Genomic DNA, 8,917 nt, shown 5'->3' with positions numbered 1-8,917 from the left:
CCTCCCCTAAACATTTCTAGCAAGTTTTTGGTGAGTTTTATTGCAAGAAAGTCGAGCCGCAAGTCGTCCCGGATCAACCTCGCTTCTTTCCCGCGTCGGTGTCGTCGTCACGGTATTTTAATATAAAAAAGGCACGTATATTCTGTTCTTAATGCATCGATCATGTCATATTATGCGTGCGTTGTTATTTATGCGTAAAACCATGTGTATGTTGTGTAGAAGTTTGAGCAATCACGTTTAAATCGCTTTCGGAGTCCTTTTTAGATCTAAAAATCCCGTTTTTGCTGTTCTGGTCAAAACTGCGAACTTTCAGTCGCGATTTTGAGAAAACTTTCAACTAGAAATTCGTATAAATTTTCGATGCCTTCGATTTGATATAAAATTTGAGATTTTTGGATGAAAATTGAGTGAGTTATGATGTTTTTCGTGGGACTGCTCAAACTGCGACTTTTACGAAAAATTGTGTTCTTGAAGTTTATTTGTTGCAGGCTTCGTTGGGGATCGACGGGTGATCGGTGCTACGTCTAGGTATGATTAGTATGATGCTTGGGTTGGTGTTGGGCATGTCCTTTAGTGTCGATAGGCACTCGAGTACATTAGAAGTCGTAGGAAGCGTTCGGGGTCAATTGCCACGTTTCTTGAATTGTATGTATAGTAGGGGAACGTCGTTGTTTTGGGTGTTCGTACGAGTTTAGTTCAATGCTATGGTGTCTCAGGATGGTCTCAAGTTGTCTAATTTTGTTCCATTTGCTATTTGATTGGGAGAATAGACATTGTGTAAGTTTTCCTCGCAGGTTCAGAAAATTCGAGGCCACACGGACCTATACACGGACCTTGACACGGGGTCCGTGCCTTTGTTTCCTTCGAACATCCATTTTTGCGTAGACACCCGGACCCTTACACGGACCCTAGCACGAGGTGCGTGTCCTCATTTCGTCTCGAGTTTCACTTTTGCGCACCTACACGGACCCCCACCCGGACCTCAGTACGGGGTCCGTGCCTTCCCTTTTCTTCATAAGGCAATTCATCGCACCTACACGGACCCGGAGCCGGACCTGGGCACGGGGTCCGTGTACTTGAGTTTTAAGAATTATCATGCTATACCTTGAGGTTTGATGTCTTGATTTAGTGCAATGTTCAACAATGTCGAGTCATGGGAATTTTAGAATGTCCTAAGTAATGATTGAACTTGAGAGTAAGTGCAATTTCTACGTTAAGTTATGCAAGTTAAGTATGAAAATTCATGTTAGTATGTGCAGCAACGGCCCCAGTCGAAGTCCAACGAATCCCTCAACGCCAAGGTAGTATGTATGACTTGCAAGAAAATATTTTAAGTTTTGGAGGTATGCTAAATGTCTTGTGACCAAATTATGTTAGGATTGGAAAGCGTTAAATTATGAACGGGGACCAATCCGCCCGTTAAATTATGAACGGGTTAGATCGTGGTTGGAAAGCGTTAAATTATGAACGGGGACCAACCAGCCCGTTAAATTATGAACGGGGATCTTATGTATGCGGCAGTGGATACGTCCCTATCAGCCCAGTACTGTGGTATAGTCTGATCAGGCTCATTTATGTTACGGGTCACTTGCTTTGAAACATCCTCTACGCAAAATGATGAAATTATGTATGTTCAAGTATGTTCAAGTATGCAGCATGTTTATGAAAAGTTTAAGTTATGGCACGTCGAAGTATGTATGTACGTATGTTCAAGTTTTAATACGCAAGTTCAAGTTTCAAGTTATGTATGTCCTATTTTAAAGTTGCATGTGATTTTATTATGTAGTACTCGTTATTCCAGTTTATACGTGTTGAGTCTTTAGACTCACTAGACTTGATCGATGCAGGTGAGTATGTTGACGAGGAGGCAGGAGGTGGTGACCAAGGGGCAGGCTTGGACTGAGCGGCAGGCTAAACCCGAGGACCGCCCACGTTATTTTACGATTCTTTTTATGCAAGTTTAAAATACTCTGATGTTATGTTTCGTTTCAAGACTTTTGGAACAGTGTTTCTTTTTAGCAAATTTTAGTGGTGATGTCGATTTCAAATATTTTTATTGATAAAGGATGTAGTGACGACCGTATATGATTTCATTTCCGCATTTCATTTAGTTTAAAAGAAAATTTTTAATTTTTCCGCAAATTTTAAGTAGTAAAGAATACGGTTCGTTACAGTTGGTATCAGAGCCAGGTTCTTGTAAAGGGTTATGCCTACTGCCAGTCGCAAGAAGCTCACGAAGTCACACCTCAAGTCTGTAAGTTTAAAGTTTTGCATTATGTTATGTAGTAGGCATCAAGTTATGATTTCAGTATGTGCATGTTTTAAGTTTGATTTACGTGCATCATAAAATATTGATATATGTACATGTGTGTTGGGTTTACGTGTTGGGTAATTTATTGGAACAGTATGCCTCCTAGACGTGTGATCGACCGTGAAACAAGGGATGAGAACAGAGAGCATCGAGATGAGGAGAGGGCCAATCCTCCACCACCAGATATGAAGGCACAGATGCTTGCTGGGATGACGCAGTTCTTCGCACAGTTTGCGGGGAACCAGGCAGCAGCATTGGGTGCATGGGCGAGGCCCAACCAGAGGCAGTATATGAAAGGTTTAGGAGGATGAGTCCTAAGGAGTTTTCGGGTACCACCGACCCGATGGTAGCAGAGGGATGGATCAAGTCCATAGAGGTAATCTTTGACTTTATGGAACTGACCGACGCAGATAGGGTCAGATGTGCCACGTTCCTTCTGACTGGAGACGCTAGACTGTGGTGGGAGAGTGCGTCAGTGGCGGTGAACTTACAAGTGCTACCTTTGAATGGTTTCAAGGAGGTCTTCTACTCCAAGTACTTCACTGAGGAAGTACGAACCAGACTCACCAACGAGTTTATGACGCTGCGACAAGGAGACAGTAGCGTGGCAGAGTTTGTGAGAAAGTTTGAGAGGGGGTGTCACTTCGTGCCCCTCATTGCGAATGACGTACAGGCAAAATTGAGGCATTTCCTGAATGGGTTGCGGCCGATCTTGCGCCGTGACGTCCGAGTAGCTGGCCCTACTAGCTACGCAGTCGCCGTGTCCCGAGCTTTGGCGGCAGAACAGGACCAGCGAGATATTGAGGCGGACAGGCAGGGCAAGAGGCCCTATCAGGCACCGCCGCAGCACCAACAGCAGCAGAATCAGAGGCCCCAGTTTAAGAGGCCGTTTCAGGGGCCGCCAGCGAAGAAGCCGTATCATGGACCACCTAAGGGCAAAGGTCCAGTTCAGCAGCAAGGGGCGCCTCAGAAGCCCGTTGCCTTCCCCGTGTGTCCGAAATGCAACCGTTAGCACCCGGGGCAGTGCTTATATGGATCGGGCAAGTGCTTCAAGTGTGGAGCTACGGATCACATGCTGAAGGAGTGCCCGCAGTGGAAGCAACCAACTCAAGGGAGAGTTTTCGCCATGCATGCTCAGGAGGCGAACCCAGACACTACACTACTGACCGGTAAACTTTCCTACCAAAGTTCAGTATTATTTTGCCTTGCATGTGAATTTTTGTTGGGATTATTAGTGTGCTAGTACTATTTTTGAGTAACTTGAGATATTGGGCTCTTCTATGCTTAAGGCTTATGTTAGTAATTTTGGGGATATAAGTTCGTTTTGTGTTGTTCTAATGCATCTCAGGAAACATTTTTATTAAGAGACTATCCACAACCGCATTGATAGACTCAGGAGCCACTCACTCCTTTATAACGGAAACGTTTGCTAATCATTTGGATCTCAAGTCCATTGGCCTAGACGTGAATTTCTCAGTAACAGTCCCATCAGGGGAAGAGCTGTTAGCTACCAGTGTGGTCAGAGATATCGATCTAGAACAGCATGGCCACCTAGTGTATGCAGATTTAATCCTATTGCCAATGCCAGAATTCGACATCATATTTGGAATGGACTGGCTGACTAAGAACAGAGTTCTTATCGACTTTCAGAAGCGATCAGTACTAGTCAGACCATTGGGTATGGAGCAGTTTATTTTCGAGCCAGATAGATGGAGAAGCTTCCCTCGCATGATTTCGTGCATGCAGGCGAGGAGACTGATTTCCAAGGGCTGCCAGGCCTTCTTGGCGAGTATTATTTCAGCACCGGATGTGACTACTCCATCTTTAGCAGAAGTGCCGGTAGTCAATGAATTCCCAGACGTCTTCCCAGACGATGTTTCAAGTCTTCCACCAGAGAGAGAGGTGGAGTTTGCCATTGACCTCATGCCAGGCACAGTGCCAATCTCTAAGGCACCGTATCGATTAGCTCCAGCAGAAATATTAGAACTCAAGCAACAGATTCAAGAGCTCTTAGACAAGGAGTTTATCCGCCCGAGTTTCTCACCGTGGGGCGCACCAGTACTTTTTGTGAAAAAGAAGGACGGAAGCATGAGACTGTGCATCGATTACCGTGAGCTGAACAAGGTAACGATCAAGAATAAGTACCCGTTGCCTAGAATCGAAGACTTGTTTGATCAGTTGCAGGGAGCCACAGTATTCTCTAAGATAGATCTTCGATCAGTGTACCATCAGCTGAAAGTGAGGGATGCAGATGTCCACAAAACAGCCTTCAGGACTAGATACGGACATTACGAGTTTTTGGTGATGTCGTTTGGACTGACTAATGCTCCAGCAATTTTCATGGACCTCATGAACCGAGTGTTTCAGCCCTACCTTGATCAGTTCGTCATCGTGTTCATTGACGACATCCTTATATACTCGAAGAGCCATGAGGAGCATGACCAACATTTGAGGACAGTTTTACAGGTTTTGCAAAGTCGCAAATTATTTTCGAAATTCAGTAAGTGCGAATTTTGGTTGCAGAAAGTAGCATTCTTGGGGCATATAGTGTCTAGCAGCGGGATTGAAGTGGATCCAGCCAAGGTAGCAGCCGTTAAGGAATGGGTAGAGCCAAAGAATGCATCGGAAATCCGCATCTTTTTGGGTTTATCTGGTTACTACCGCAAGTTTATTAAGGGATTTTCGTCCATAGAAGTGCCACTCACTTCACTAACCAAGAAAAATGCCAAATTTGTGTGGAGTGATGAATGTCAGAAGAGCTTCGACACGTTGAAGCAAGCTCTTATTTCTGCGCCGGTACTAGCCATGCCATCAGGGCAAGGAGACTTTGTGTTATATACCGATGCATCTAAGCTCGGGTTAGGCGCAGTATTGATGCAGCAGGGTCGGGTCATAGCATATGCGTCCAGGCAATTGAAAGTGCACGAGAAGAACTATCCGACTCACGACCTGGAGTTAGCCGCCATTGTCTTCGCACTGAAAATTTGGAGACACTATCTATACGGCGAGAAATGTCAGATTTTCACCGACCACAAGAGTCTCAAATATTTCTTCACACAGAAGGAGTTGAATATGAGACAGAGAAGGTGGTTAGAACTTGTGAAAGATTACGACTGCGAAAGTAGCTACCATCCGGGAAAAGCTAATGTTGTCGCAGACGCTTTGAGCAGAAAAGTGGCAGTGGTCGCTCAGTTGTCAGCTCAGAGACCGCTACAGTCAGAAATTCAGAGATTTGGTCTAGAGGTTTATCGAGAGGGCAGAGCTCCTAGACTTTCCAATCTGACAGTCAAATCTGATTTGCTAGACCATATCCGAGTAGGACAGTCTTCAAATGAGCAGTTACAGAAATGGAGACTGAAAGATGAGGCCAAGGGCAGTGTTCTTTACACAGTGTCTGATGGCATTGTGAGATACAGAGGCAGAATGTGGGTGCCTAGTGTTGGTTCGATCAGACATGATATTTTGACAGAGACACACGCATCTCCGTATTCCATCCATCCAGGAGGTACCAAGATGTATAAGGACCTCCAGATTTTGTATTGGTGGCCAGGGATGAAGCGAGACATCCGTAGATTCGTATCAGAATGTCTCACTTGCCAGCAAGTAAAAGCTGAACATCAGAGGCTAGCAGGATTGGTTAAGCCACTCCCCATCCCCGAGTGGAAGTGGGAGAACATTACTATGGATTTTGTGGTTGGGTTGCCGAAGTCAGCCAGAGGATCGAATTCTATTTGGGTTATAGTTGACCGATTAACTAAGTCAGCACACTTTTTGCCAGTGAAGAAGACTTTTCTATGACGCAGTATGCGGAGCTTTACATCAAGGAGATAGTCCGTTTACATGGGTTTCCAGTTTCCATTGTGTCCGACAGGGACCCGAGGTTCACCTCGTCCTTCTGGAAAAGCTTACATGCAGCCATGGGGACGAAGTTGCTTTTCAGTACAGCATTCCACCCGCAGACAGATGGCCAGTCTGAGCGAGTGATACAGATTTTGGAAGATTTGCTGAGAGCCTGCATGATTGATTTTCAAGGAGTTTGGGAGTCTAGACTACCTCTAGTGGAGTTCACCTACAACAACAGCTTCCAAGCATCCATTGGTATGGCTCCCTATGAGGCGTTGTACGGGAGGAAGTGCAGATCACCAGTTCATTGGGATGAAGTTGGTGAGAGGACAGAACTTGGTCCAGAGATAGTTCAACAGACTGCAGACGTGGTGGTCAAGATTCGTGAGAGAATGAAGACTGCCAAAAGCCGTCAAAAGAGTTATGCTGATAAGAGGAGGAGAGATCTCGAATTTTCGGTGGGTGATCATGTTTTCGTCAAGATAGCACCCATGAAGGGTGTGATGAGATTTGGAAAAAGAGGCAAGTTGAGTCCGAGGTTCATAGGACCATTCGAGATTTTGGAGAGAGTTGGAACATTAGCTTATCGTGTTGCCCTTCCGCCGAATCTGGCCGGGGTGCACAATGTAATCCATGTCTCAATGCTGAGGAAATATCTGGCTAATCCTTCGCACATTCTGAGTTATGAGCCGTTGCAGCTGACACCAGACCTGTCTTATGAGGAGAAACCAGTCCAAATCTTAGACAGGCAAGAGCGTAGGCTTCGGAACAAAGTGACTAGGCTAGTCAAAGTCCGGTGGCTAAACCAATCAGTGGAAGAGGCCACATGGGTGTCCGAAGCAGATATGAGACTTCGCTACCCGGAGTTGTTCGGTAAGATTTAATTTCGAGGACGAAATTTTTATAAGTGGGGGAAGAACTGTAGTGCCCAAATTCAGTACACGTAAAACCCATGCATTCATTTAATTATTAAATTATTTTTAATTAATTTTAAAACAAGCCTTTGCAGTGCATGATTTATTTAAATGCATTATTTTAAATTACTCATGTTTATGTGATGCACGTTCAAATGTTTTTCAACTTTCATGTTTCAGGCGATTATTTGAGGCGGGATCGAGGAAGAGGCCGGTGACGATTTTGACATTTAGTAACGTGGTATTTTATTTTTAGTTGGGTTTGAGGCATTCTAAATAATTTAATTAGTATTTAACCTTTTAAAGCCTAAAATGTTTATTTAGTGTTATTGAAGCTTCGAAATTTTAAAAGTTTAGGGAGTGTGGGTTTTATTTAATTGGGAGAATTTGTAAATGGGTAGATTATCTTTTAATTAGCATTTTTAATTGTTAATTTAGCATATTATATTCCCCTAATCTACTAAACTCACGCCCACACACACACACACACACTTTTACACACACTAAAAATCGTTTAACACACACACTTTCACAAAATCAGATTTTTATCTTTTTGAGAGAAGAAATAATAGGGTTCTTGGCTAGAGCAGCAGCCGCCCCTCCCCTAAACATTTCCAGCAAGTTTTTGGTGAGTTTTATTGCAAGAAAGTCGAGCCGCAAGTCGTCCCGGATCAACCTCGCTTCTTTCCCGCGTCGGTGTCGTCGTCACGGTATTTTAATATAAAAAAGGCACGTATATTCTGTTCTTAATGCATCGATCATGTCATATTATGCGTGCGTTGTTATTTATGCGTAAAACCATGTGTATGTTGTGTAGAAGTTTGAGCAATCACGTTTAAATAGCTTTCGGAGTCCTTTTTAGATCTAAAAATCCCGTTTTTGCTGTTCTGGTCAAAACTTCGAACTTTCAGTCGCGATTTTGAGAAAACTTTCAACTAGAAAATCGTATAAATTTTCGATGCCTTCGATTTGTTATAAAATTTGAGATTTTTGGATGAAAATTGAGTGAGTTATGATGTTTTTCGTGGGACTGCTCAAACTGCGACTTTTACGAAAAATTGTGTTCTTGAAGTTTATTTGTTGCAGGCTTCGTTGGGGATCGACGGGTGATCGGTGCTGCGTCTAGGTATGATTAGTATGATGCTTGGGTTGGTGTTGGGTATGTCCTTTAGTGTCGATAGGCACTCGAGTACATTAGAAGTCGTAGGAAGCGTTCGGGGTCAATTGCCACGTTTCTTGAATTGTATGTATAGTAGGGGAACGTCGTTGTTTTGGGTGTTCGTACGAGTTTAGTTCAATGCTATGGTGTCTCAGGATGGTCTCAAGTTGTCTAATTTTGTTCCATTTGCTGTTTGATTGGGAGAATAGACATTGTGTAAGTTTTCCTCGCAGGTTCAGAAAATTCGAGGCCACACGGACCTATACACGGACCTTGACACGGGGTCCGTGCCTTTGTTTCCTTCGAACAGCCATTTTTTCGTAGACACCCGGACCCTTACACGGACCCTAGCACGGGGTCCGTGTCCTCATTTCGTCTCGAGTTTCACTTTTGCGCACCTACACGGACCCCCACTCGGACCTCAGTACGGGGTCCGTGCCTTCCCTTTTCTTCATAAGGCAATTCATCGCACCTACACGGACCCGGAGCCGGACCTGGGCACGGGGTCCGTGTACTTGAGTTTTAAGAATTATCATGCTATACCTTGAGGTTTGATGTCTTGATTTAGTGCAATGTTCAACAATGTCGAGTCATGGGAATTTTAGAATGTCTTAAGTAATGATTGAACTTGAGAGTAAGTGCAATTTCTACGTTAAGTTATGCAAGTTAAGTATGAAAATTCATGTTAGT

The sequence above is a fragment of the Primulina eburnea genome, chromosome 11 (assembly GCF_022965805.1).
Source record: "Primulina eburnea isolate SZY01 chromosome 11, ASM2296580v1, whole genome shotgun sequence".
NCBI classification, from domain to species: domain Eukaryota; kingdom Viridiplantae; phylum Streptophyta; class Magnoliopsida; order Lamiales; family Gesneriaceae; genus Primulina; species Primulina eburnea.
This window is presented reverse-complemented; position numbering follows the sequence as displayed.